The sequence below is a fragment of the Cynocephalus volans genome, chromosome 3 (assembly GCF_027409185.1).
Source record: "Cynocephalus volans isolate mCynVol1 chromosome 3, mCynVol1.pri, whole genome shotgun sequence".
Classification (NCBI taxonomy): domain Eukaryota; kingdom Metazoa; phylum Chordata; class Mammalia; order Dermoptera; family Cynocephalidae; genus Cynocephalus; species Cynocephalus volans.
Window position 1 is genome coordinate 151,660,115 of NC_084462.1, and position 13,767 is coordinate 151,673,881.

Consider the following 13,767-nt stretch of genomic DNA (forward strand, 5'->3'; position numbering starts at 1 on the left):
TCTTCCTCTTGCCATGTGATCTGCTTGTACCCACCGGCTGCCTGCCACTTTCCACCACGAGTAGAAGCAGCCTGAGGCCCATGCCAGATGCGACCGTCCCAGATTTGTAAGCCAAATAAACTTCTCTTCTTTATAAATTACCCAGTCTCAGGTAATTCTGTTATAGCAACACAAAATGGACTAATACAATATCTATTAAATTTTTAGATATGTATAGTTGTTAATTTAGCAAATCTACTTGTAGGGATGCATCCTTCAAAAAATACCCACAAAAAATGTGTCCAAGGATTTGCTTCAACAATTCTGCTGAAGTCCAACTGTCCCTGTCTTCTTATAGATTGATCTTCCTATAGAATGATTCCTATAGTAATTTCTGGGCATCCAGCCCCGTACACCATTCATTCTTGACGTTTTAACTCCACACAAATCTCTGGCCTTTGCCCAGCCCTGGGAATTTTTGGAACTTTCTCTAGCCTGCCCTATCCTTCTACTGTCACCTAAGTACAGTTCATGCCACTATATCCTTGACTTTACCATAATTCCAGGCTTTCTGTAAGATCCATTACAGTCAGACACAAACTCATATTCAGTCCTAATGTGGAATAAAATTTCCATAAGCCCTTATTACTTAGATTTAATCTTCATTAGATTTAAATTACAGTTGTATCAAGCTGCTGGTTTTAATAGTGCTTAATAAGAAATATTAAATGAAAAAGCTATTTAGACAAGTAACTTATGAATGTAAAGTACTGGATTAACCATTACCCTTTGTTTGAAAAGGAAGAAGATTAAAGAATATTTATGAAACAGTTGCCCTACAATTTAAATTAAATACACTTATTCTGTATTTTGCTTTATAAAATTGAATTTCAAGTCTGTTTACAGAAAAGGGCACAGAAGTTACTTGTAGTATTTTAAATGTTTTATTTTGAGAAGATTGTAGATTCACAAGCAATCATAAGACATAATACAGAGAGATCCTACATACCCTTTACTCAGATTCCCCAGTAGTAACATCTCGCAATACTACAGTGTGATGTCAGTATAATATCATGGTCAGGATATTGATATGGACACACTCAAGATACAGAACACTTCTGTCACAAGTATCTCTTGTGTAGCTCTTTTGTAGCCACACCCATCTCCCTCTCTACTGCTTAACCTTTTGCAACCATGAATCTGTTCTCCATTTCCCCAATTTTGTTATTTCATGATGTTATATCAAGGTAACTGGTATAAGGTTACAGTGTGTAACATTTTGGACTACTTTTGTTCACTCAGCTTAATTCTCTGGTGATCCGTTTGTTTTGAGAGTGTTTGCAATTGCTTTTTATGATGGTTGCTTTAAAAATCTTTGTCAGATATTCCCCAAAAACCCCACAAAACAATTATCATGAATCTTCATGATTATCAAAGTCAATTACCCCTTTAAGTATCATAACTCTTTTCTTGCTGGTCTACTGGCACAAAGGGCCTAAGATGATCAGTGGCAGCCATAGATTTAAGGTTATTTACTTAAGGTTAGGAACTATTAATGTGTCCTCTAGTGGAAATGTCCTCTTTCTAAGAACCAGTACCTCCAGTTCGTAAACTAAAGAGCCTAAAGTTTCAAAACTGGAAGCAAAAGTTTCCCAAGTAGCTTCCTGGAATAGGGCCATCCTACTTCCCTGAGACTCATATATTTTTTTAATTGAAACATAATTGATTATGCATATTTGTGGGGTACAGGGCTGAATATCTATACCTGTGTACAATGCATGATGATAAAATCAGGATAATTAACATGTTCATCATTATAAAACATAATCATTCCTTGTCTGAGACTCACATATTCTACTGAGAAAAAGAACCATACAATGACCATTGGTTTAAGGCAAGAATGGCAAACTTTTCTATAATGGGTGAGACAGTAAATACTTTAGGCTTTGTAGACCATACAGTCTCTGCCACAACTTCTCAACTCTGCTGATGTAGCATGAGAGGAGCCACAGGCTCTATGTAAATGATGAGTGGTGGTTGTGCTCATAAAACTTTGTTTATAAGAACAGAAGTAGACCCTATTTGGCCCTTGAACCATTTTGCCAACCTCTGCTTTAATTATATACTACATCCTGAAGGATATTGCTCTATCTTTGTAAGGTATCACCTCCAAGTTGCTGCTTCAGCTGTGTTTCTTAGAGGCCATTCCATTGCTCTATTAGGCAAGCAGCTTATAGGCAATACGGGATGCAGTGGGATCAGCAAATTGCTCAGGCATGTGCCCATTGCTAAACCTCTTGTCATAAATTGTGTCCCTTGATCTGAAGTGACAGTATGTAGGAGATCCCATGTCAGTGAATTAGATACTCTACGAGCCCCTGAACAGAGAAGCTGTTCAAGTCAGTGCAGGCAGGAAAGGCAAACCCATACTTAGAAAACATGCCAATCTTATCCAAAATGAATGATTCACTTTCTAGGGTGGAAAAGGTCTTACATAATCAAGTATCACTTAGTGGCTGGTGGGTCTCCTCGAAGGTTCGTGCACTATCAAGTGCTCAGCATTAGTCTCTGTCACTAATGGGCAGCATGGCAGCATTAGCTAGGTCAGCTTTGCCAAGAGGGATTCTCTGCATTTGTGCCCATGCATAGTCTTCATTTCTGCCACCATGGCTACTCCATTCATGAGCCCATTACATCAGCACTGAGGTTGCCAGAGACTGCAGCTGGTTGATACATGCACTGCAACTCTCCTATTGGTGCACACTAGAGACCCCTACATGGTCTCTCTACCACAGACAGCTCCAGGATCACTGTGGGGTATAATTTCTAAGCACCCTCTGGTGAGGCAATACCAATCAAACAGGGGCAAGTCTCCTGGGAACGATGTGGGTGTGAGCTGTTAACAACATCACTGCAGTATTTGGGGGATGGGCACAACAAACTGGTCAGAGATCCCAGGAACTCTAGGTGGGGCACCAACAGCATCTGCTACATTGACCAAGCTGGGTTTGTCTCAGGAATGGAGGATTGGGTTAACATTAGAAAATTAATTCATGAAGAAGATATCACAACCACAATTACTTGAAGATGATACGACAAGCAAACAGAAAGGACATTGTTGGGGGGGAGGAGGGGAGGGAGAAGGGAGGGAGGTTTTGGTGATGGGGAGCAATAATCAGCCACAATGTATATCGACAAAATAAAATTAAAAAAAAATAAAAAATAAAAATAAAAAAGTTAAAAAAAAAAAGAAAAGAAAATTAATTCATGTAGTTTACCATATTAACATTTTAAAGGAAAAATATAGGATACTCACCTCAATAGATGGGGGGAAAACCATTCAATTATTCAATATCTGTCATGGTACCAATTATTGGCAAACTAAGATTAGAAGAAATAGGTGATTGCAAACACCACGATGACATGATATGGTTATAGGTTTTATTTGTGTGGGGGTGGGGGAATTTGGAACATTTCAGCAAGATAAGGCCCAATTCATCCATTTTCTTATAATACAGTGCAGAGGTGAGCATGGCCCAGAGCACTGCTGAATAGAGTTGTGGCTCTGCTCGGGAGGTGAGGAAGATGTGTACTCTGTAGCCTGGCTACAGGGCTTATAATTGTGTAAGAATGAGAGTGGCTTTTAGTGCAGGAAATATAGTTAGGACTTAGGTAGCAAGCAATGGTAGATGCCAGCTGTTCAATGATTTGTGATGATCCCTTGCCCCTTTGCTACTTTACCTTACATGCAAGCATCAGAGTAGCTTTGTAGGCAGTGAATAATCAGTCAGAACCTAGACATCAAAAGGTTTAGGTTTAGATGCCACCCAGTCAGATAAGTGTCATGAAACATCAGCTGCTTTTATTGACTTTTTTAAAAAATAGCCTTATGGAGATATAATTTATATTCCATAATTTCACCCATTTTAAGTGTATAATTCAATGAATTTTAGTACATTTATAGAATTGTACAATAACCTAATTTTACATAATCCAATTTTACCTTCACCACAAGCTAATTTTAGAACATTTCCATCACCCTAAAAATAAACCTTATGTCCATATACACTCTCCATTCCCACTTCCAGTCCTAAATAACCACTCATCTTTTTTCTGTCTCTACAGATTCACTTTTTTTGGACACATAATATAAATAGAATAATACAAAATATGGGTGGGGTTTTTTTTGGCAGATGGCTGGTACAGAGATTGAACCCTGGACCTTATTGTTACCAGCACTGTGTTCTAATCAACTGAGCTAACTGGCCAGCCCACAATATGTATTTAGTGACTGCCTTCTTTTACAGAGCATACTGATTTTGCAGTACATCCATGTAGTAGTATGTATCAATACTTTGTTCCATTTTATTGCCAAATAATATTCCATTGTATGGATATGCCATATTTTGTTTATCCATTTACCAGTTGATAGACATTTAGGTTGTTTCCACTTTTTGGCTATTGTGAACAATACTGCCATAAACATTTATATTCAAGTTTTTTTGTGGTCGCATCTAATTCCAATACTTTACCAATAAATTACTTGGACTTTTCTCTGTATCTCTGAATAATAATAGTTTTGATTCTTCCTTTCTTTTAATTCTTTGTCTTGCTTTTACAAGAGTTAAAAGAAAGGAAGAAACAAAACTACTATTATTCAGAGATACAGAGAAAAATCAAAATAATTTATAGATAAAGTATTGGAATTAATGAGTGTTGCAAGGTTACTGTATTTGGAATCAAAACCAAGATATACAAGTCAGTTTATTTTATATGCATCATCAAAACCACAGCTCATTTTAAATATAAAACTTAATTTAGAAAAAAGAATACATTTACAACAGCATATAAAAATAAGCTGGCTAGGAATAAACCTAACTGAAAACGTACAAGCCTTTTTTGGGGAAAACTGTAACACTTTATTGAAGGATACTGAAGAAGACTTCTATAAATGGAGAGTTTTGACTTATGATTCAATTCAATCCCAATAGAAAACTTAACATATTTTGTTTTTTGGTCAGTGGTTCAACAAGGTTTTTCTAAAATTTCTACAGAAGAACAAAGGGTCAAGAATAGTTAGGATACTCCTAAAGAAAAAAGAATAAAATGGGAGTCTTGATCTATTAGATATCAAGTCTTATAACTAAGCTATATTCATAAGCCTGCATTGCACTTGACAGAGACGGATGAAAACAGCCTAATAAATAGATCAGAATAGAGAACTCAGAAGCAGACCACATATATATGGAAACTTGATTTATGAGAGAAGTAAAACTATGGATCAGTGGGTTAAGAACCCTTCAATAAATGGTGCTAGGAAAATTGTTTATCCAAATGGTTATATACGAATGTAAATTTTTATAGCCCTTTAAAAAACTGATTTGTCATAACCAAATAGAGTTAAAATTGTGCATTCTGTATAATCCAGACATTCCAGTACTGGACATAAATGCCAGAGAAACTTGCACGTTTTCACCAGAGCTCATGTACAAGAATGTTCATAGTAAAATTATATGTAAGAGCAAAAGAGAGGGGAAAAATCCAACATGTCCAATGAATTACTTACAGACAATGGGCATACAATACAGTAGAGAATGAATGCATGCAGCTACATGGATCAATATGAATAAAACTTTCAAAGATAATGTTGAGAAGAAAAAGTCCCAAAATAGTAAATACAATCTGATTTAATTTATGCTGAATTTATAAACATGTAAAAAAAAAAAAATATATATATATATATATATAAAATTTAGGAGTATTTAAATCTGTGGTTAAAATGTAAAAATAAAATAAGAAAATAAGGGGAGTGGTAAACAAACAATAAAAAAAAATTAAGGCTAATTAATACCCTGGTGAGCTGGATTGGGGGATTGGTTTAGGGAGGATGAGGCATGAAATCAGGGAGAAGCACTTCAAACATATGGGTAATATTCTATTTCTTGAACTGGGTGATAGGTCTAAAGTTTTTATTTTTATTTATATTTATTTATTTATTTATTTTGCTGCTGCTGCTATACTTTGAATGTTTGTGTCCCAACAAAATTCATATGTTGAAACTTAACCCCCATTGTGGTAGTATTAAGAGGTGAGGCCTTTTGGGATGTGATTAATTCATGAGGGCTCTGTCCTCTTGAGTGGGATTAATACCCTTACATAAGAGGCTTCAGAGAGCTGATTGGCACTTCTTCTCCCATGTGCAGATGCAACAACAAGACACCATCTTGAAAGCAGTGAGCAGCTTTCACCAGACTCTGAACCTGCTGGCATCTTTATCTTGGACTTCCCAGCCTCCATAACTGTGAGAAATTCATTTGTGTTGTTTATAAGTTACCCAGTCTAAGGTATTTTGTTATAGCAGCAGGAATGGACTAAGACAGCTACTTCTATATTTTAAACATATTAACATGTACACATTCTTTTGTATACATTAGATATCTTAAAAAATTGTTGCAGACACTCTGTAGAGTCAGGATTGACCCCTACCCCAAATTTAGTTTGAATACATACACACAGACACACACACACCCCAGAAGGATATAAAAAGATCATTACTCACATAATGAGGCTTTCTGGGGAGAGCAGGCTGGCTCCCAAGCAGGCCCTAAAGTGGCTTGAGAAAGCAAAGAAATGATTGGCTTGGAATTTTAATGGTGACTGGGGAGTAGGACAGGGGCAAGAGTTGTTCCCATGCATGGCTTGAATTTCCTGTGTGCCAAAGGAGAGATCACCCGAACTTTCCTATCAGCTTGCCCATATGTGGGACAGAAGGGGAAGAGGAAGAGGTGAAGTTTAAAAGATGTCAGAGATCTTTCACTTACTTGGTTAAATTTATTTCTAGGTATTTTATTTCTTTGGTGACTATTGTAAATGAGCTTGCTTTCTTGATTTCTTTTTCTGCTGGTTCATTGTTGGAGTATAAAACACTACTAATTTTTGTATATTGATTTTGTATCCTGCAATGTTACTGAATCCATTTATCAGCTCTAAGACTTTTTTGGTAGAATATCTCAGGTATTCTATACATAGGATCATATCATCTGCAAACATGGACAATTTGACTTTGTCTTTTCCAATCTGGATGCTCTTTATTTCTTTCTCTTGTCTAATTGCTCTTACAAGTACTTCCAGTACCATGTTAAATAGGAGTGGTGAGAGTGTGCATCTTTGTGTTGTTCCTGCTCTTAAAAGAAAAGCTTTCAGCTTTTCCCCATTCAGGATGATACTGGTGGTGGGTTAGTCATATATGGCTTTTATCATGTTGAGACACCTTCCTTCTATACCTAATTTGTTGAGAGTCTTTATCATGAAGGGATATTGAATTTTGTCAAATGCTATTGAGATGATCACATGGTTTTTGTTCTTGATTTTGTTGATGTGGTGTATCACATTCATTGATTTGTGTATGTTGAAGCATCCTTGCACCCCTGGGCTGAACCCCACTTGATCATGATGTATAATCTTTTTGATGCGCTGTTTTATTCTGTTTGCTAATATTTTGTTGAGGATTTTTGCATCTATTTTCATCCAGGATATTGGCCTGTAGTTTTTTTCTTGTTTATTTGTCTGATTTTGGTATCAGTGTGCTGCTTGCCTCATAGAACGAGTTTGGGAGAATGACCTCCATTTCAACTTTTTAGAATAGTTTGAGAAGAATTGATATTAATTCCTCTTTAAAGGTTTGGTAGAATTCAGCAGTGAAACCATTTGATCCTGGGCTTTTCTTTGCTGAAAGATTACTGATTACTGCTTCAATCTCATTGCTCGTTAGTGTTCTGTTCAGAACTACAAATCACTGCCAAAAGAAATTAAAGAGGACACTAAAAAATGGAAAGACATTCCTTGTTCATGGATTGGAAGAATCAATGTAGTGAAAATGTCCACACTATACAAAGCCATCTATAGATTCAATGTGATCCCATCAAAATACCAATGACATTCTCCACAAAAATAGAAATAACAATCCTAACATTCATATGGAACAACAAAAGACCACAAATAGGCAAAGCAATCCTGAGCAGAAAAACTCCTTGAGTTCCTTGTATATTATGTATATTAATCCCTTCTTGGATGCATAGTTAGCAAAAAATTTCCCCCACTCTGTAGGTTGTTGTTTCACTCTCTTGATTGTTTCCTTTGCTGTGCAGGAGCTTTTTAGTTTGATGTAGTCCCATTTGTTTATTTTTCCTTTTGTTGCTTGTGCTTTTGGGCTCATGTTCATGAAGTCTGTGCCCAGACCTAGTTGCTGAAGTGTTTCACCTATATTTTACCTTAGTAATTTTACAGTTTCAGGTCTTATACTTAAGTCTTTAATTTAATCCATTTTGAGTTGATTTTAGTATATGATGAGAGGTGCATGTCTAGTTTCATTCTTCTACATATGGATATCCAAGATTCCCAGCACCATTTATTGAAGAAGCAGTCTTTTCCCTTATATTTTGTTCCCTTTGTCAAATATCAGATGGCTGTAAGCCTGAGGGGTGATTTCTGGGTTCTCTATTCTGCTCCACTGGTCTGAGTGTCTATTTTATGCCAGTACTATGCTGTTTTGGTTACTATAGCTTTGTAGTATAATTTGAAGTTGGGTAGGGTTATGCCTCCAACTTTGTTTTTTGCTCAGGATTGCTTTGGCAAGACCCCTAATTAGCATAGTCTCCAGAACATTTATGCTTTGAATGAATAAATATATAAATTTATGTGTACATTTAACAATTTATTTCCATGTAAAGTATCTCCTTTAACCTTTTTCTTTCTCTGGATGTCAGTTTCTTTTTCTGTAAAATAAGATTGTACTGAGATTCCTTTCAGCTCCACAGTTCTGTCTCTTGGCAAGTGATTAGAACCCCCTGCCAAAAATCTGTCAGCAAATATCTCTGTTTTCTATACTGGCCCTCATTTCTGTTTATTTCCATTCTGGTGGCCATCACCCAGGTTCACATCCTTATCCCCATATTTCTGCACTACTGCTATTATCTGCTCACTGGTCTCTCAACTTCACCCTCTTCTTCAAGTTATTCCTGCCACACTCCTCTTTTTAACCCTACACTGGAATCTTCACGGGTTCCCACTGCCCTTGAGGGCATGGAATGTGTCTGATTTTTTTGATTCTGATACCTAACTCAGGGCCCACCACTTAGTAGCCACCTAATTAATACACAGGAAATATATGAATGAATGTGCAGCTTTCTGGCCTTCCATGATAGTTTCCCAGGTTCTCCTTTTGGTGGGCTCTGGATTTCAACTTTTTTCCTTATTCTTGCAAAAATGTCATAAGTGCTATTCAGTCTCTCAGCATCTCAGCCACCTCTTCCAAAATTGGAAACATTTTTAGGGGGAAAATAACACCAAATTCCCCACTCAGCTCTCTGGATTTCTTTCTTCTCTACATTCTCAACCTGCTAATTATTATATATCTTGTAACATATTTATATATACCAGAGCTATTTTTATAAACATACATATAAACCATCTTTTTTCTTTTCTTCAAAATTACAAACAATATTGTAAAGAACATCTGAATATTTACTTCATAGAGGTGAAAATGTTAGGTCAAAAGGGATATCCATTTAAAATTTTGATGCATGTATAAAATTTATATCAAATTAATTAATACCAACAGTGAATGAGTGTGCATATTTCTGCACATTTTCATCAACTTTGTACACTGTCAAATATTTTAATCTTTGCCAATCTGGCAGGTAGAGAATACTATTAAGATTTCATTGGTTCATATTGCCTTGGATATTATTGAGGTTGAAAAGAATCTCAGGGTTACGTGGTAACTTGCAGATGGCTTTACATCATTATTCAAGTATTTTAGTGAGTTGAGATTATATATGTATATATACACACATATACATTTTAGATAAATAAACACACACACACACATATATATATATTTCTCCAAAATAATAAAAATCTCCTTGTGGTAGGCAGATGTCCATATTCTAATCTTGGAAACTAAATGTTATTTTACGTGGCGACAAAAAGGTTGAAGATGGAATTAAGGTTGCTAATGGCTGACCTTAAAATAGGAAGAGTATCTTGGATTATCCAGATAGGCCCAATATAATCACAAGGGTCCTTAAAGTGGAAAGGAGAGGCAGAAGTAGAGGTTAGAGTGATGTGATGTGAGATGGATTCAACCTGCCATTGCCGCTTTTGAAAATACAATAGAGCCAAGGAATAAGGGTATCCCCTAGAAGCTGGAAAAGGCAAGGAAATGGATTTTCCCATAGATCCTCCAGAAAGGAATGCAGCCCTGCCAACACCTTGATTTTAGCCCAGTGACATCTAAGTCAGACTTCTGACTTCCAGAATTGTAAAATAATAAATTTATGTTGTTTTAAGTCACTAAGTTTGTGGTAACTTGTTACTGCGACAATAGAAAACTAATACAGATAATAAAGTGGTACAAAGATGTTGCAAAATATGTGAAAATGGGACACAGAATTTGGGAAGCACTGTGGGCTGAGGGGATACTGAGATATAAGTGTACATCTAGATTTGTAATTGTTGGTGGAAAGTATGGTTACCTTGGAGGTGGACAGAACTTGGAATTTTCCTCTTCTGCTGAAACTTTCACGTAACCTAACTACATTATAGCAGGCTGACGTTAACCAGAATGAGGCACTTTCTTCCTCTGGCCCTATGGCCCAGACTAGGAGATCATCATAGCAATTCTAAAATCCTTGTTATTCAAAATTGCACCTGGTTATCAATATAACTTCAAGCACATGATAGTAATGTTCTTCCAATGGTGAAAAGCAACACAAGGCATGATGGAAAAGTGATTAGTTGGAATTTGTAAAACAGCCCTGTAAAAAAGGATTGGCAATTTGCTAATGGAGCCCAGGGAAACCCCAATAAATTGAGATTACAGTACACAAATTAGAAGAAAGAACACCCTGTTCCCTATCTTTTGATTAGTGAATAAGGCTAAGAAGCCAGACCACTTTCCACCTTATGAAGTTTCACTTACTAGGTAAAGAGCTGCATAGACATGCTATTCCAAGTATTTAAAGTAGGAAATGCCATTTTGCCTGCACAGTGTTTACTTGTCTGTGTTTCTGTGTATAGCAGCTATGTATACCATAAAAATAATGGAGAGAGGAGAAGGAAGAGGCACTGATAGGGGCAAAACCTTGATTCCTACCAAAAAAAAAGCAGATATAAAGTTCAGACTGATTTACTAATATTGTTGTTCTTTGTGGAAAAAAACCTATCTGTTTGTGTGTAAACACAAACATACACACACAAATATATACATACATATACTCATATATGTACGTGTGTGTGTGTGTGTGTGTGTGTGTGTGTGTGTGTGTGTGTGTGTGTATCCGGCAGATAGTATTTTCCAAAGACATCTCCCATCTTGCATTTTTGTTTTCTTTTTCTTCTATATTTAGCTTTTTAAATTTATATATATATATATATTTAGCTTGAAAGAAAGTTTTCAAGAAATCTCTCTCTTTTTTTTTTTTTGTCCTTTTGGTTTTTTTGTTTGTTTGTTTTTTATTTATTTATTTTTATTTTTTCCTTATTTTATTTTGTCAATATACAATGTGGTTGATTATTGTGGCCCATTACCAAAACCCCCCTCCCTCCTCCCTCTCCCCCCTCCCACCCAACAATGTCCTTTCTGTTTGCTTGTCGTATCAACTTCAAGGAATTGTAGTTGTTGTGTCTTCTTCCCCCCCCCCCCCGGTTTTTTGTGTGTGCGTGTGAATTGATTTATTTATTTTTAGCTCCCACCAATAAGTGAGACCATGTGGTATTTCTCTTTCTGTGCCTGACTTGTTTCACTTGAAAATTTATACTTTCCTGGTTTTGCCATAGGTAGGTGTTAAAATATATTTTTTCTTTTTTCATGCATTAACAGAATAATTTGCTTCAGGATTATTTCTTCAAAATTTTCTAAGCAAATTGTTTTGAAATATACATGTACATATATATGCATATTTAATATGAGCCCATAACTCATAATTTTTTATAAAAATAAATTTATAATTATGAAAATTGCTTTTTCTCTGCCAGTATGTTAGAACTTTTTCCATTAAAATCCACATAGATATACTTTATATTTTACACAACCTTTTTTATTGCTATTGAATATTTGTGAACTGCTTCACTAATATTAGTGAATTATTTCCCAGTGATAAAATTTGCCTTGTGTCCTATTTTTCCCTTTAAAATTAATGCTTTGAGGGCCAGCCTGTGGCTCACGTGGGAGAGTGTGGTGATGATAACACCAACGCCGTGGGTTCGGATCCCTATATAGGGATGACTGGTATGCTCACTTGGGAGAGCGTGGTGCTGACAGCAACAGGTTAAGGGTTAAGATCCCCTTACTGGTCATCTAAAAAAATAAATAAATAAAAATAATGCTTGGAATTTTATCATCTTTGTGAAGTTAAACATTTTCACGATTTCCACGTTTACATTTTTTTTATTGAAAATAGTTAATTGTACATATTTGTGGGGTACAGAGTTGAATATCAATACCTGTGTGCAATATGTGATGCTCAAATCAGATTAATATATTCAGCATTATACAATGTAATTGTTTTTCATGGCCCTTTGCCAATTCCTCCTTTACACCCTCCCTCTCCCCATTTTCCATCTCTGGTAACCTCAGTTCTGTTTTCTCCTTTTGAAAGTTCAGTGTACTACAGTGATTGTCACATCTTTCTTTCCTTTATTTTTTTAGCTCCCACTTATGAGTGTGGACAAGTGGTATTTATCTTTCTGTGCCTAGCTTATTTCACTTAATATAATTTTCTCTAAGTTCATCCATGTTGCTGTGAATGATCAGATTTCATTATTTTTTATGACTATTGTGTATTTTGTATTCAATTGTGTAAGTATACCACATTTTCCTTATCCAGTCATCCAGCAATGGACATTTAGGTTGGTTCCAACTCTTGGCTATTGCAAATACAGATGCAATAAACATGGGTATCCCTTCAACATGATGATTTCCATTCCTTTGGGTATATACCCAGCAGTGGAATTGCTGGATCATGTGGCAGTTCTACCTATAGATGTTTGAGGAAACTCCATACCATTTTCCATAACGGCTGCACCAATTTACAGTCCCACCAACAGTGTAGGAGGATTCCCCTTTCTCTGCATCCTCGCCAGCATTTGTTATTCTCCGTCTTTTTGATAATAGCCAGTGTAACTGGGGTGAGATGATATCTCAAAGTGGTTTTGATTTGCATTTACCTGATGCTGAGTGATGCTGAGCATTTTTCCATGTATCTGTTGGCCATTTGTACATCTTCCTTTGAGAAATGCCTATTCAGCTCCTTTGCCCATTTTTTAATCAGGTTATTTGGTTTTTTCACTGTTGTTTGAGTTCCTTGTATGTTCTGAATATTAATCCTTTGTCAGATGCATAGCTTGCAGATATTTTCTCCCACTCCGTAGGTTGTCTTTTCACTCTGTTAATTGTTTCTTTTGCTGTGTAGAAGCTTTTTAGTTTGATAATCCCATTTGTTATTTTTCCGTTTGTTGCCTGTGTTTTTGGAGTCTTATTCATAAAGTCTTTGCCCAGTCCTACTTCCTGAAGTGTTTCCCCTATGTTTTCTTTGAGGAGTTTTAGAGTTTCAGGTCTTATATTTGTCTTTAATCCATTTTTAGTTGATTTTGGTATAAGGTACATCTTGCATTTTGTTAGAGTAGGTGACCTTGCCATTCTGCCATCAAGAGATGGAGTCTTAATTTCCCTCCCCTTGAATCTGGGCTTAGCTGGCCTTAGTGATTTGCTTATAACTAACAGAATGC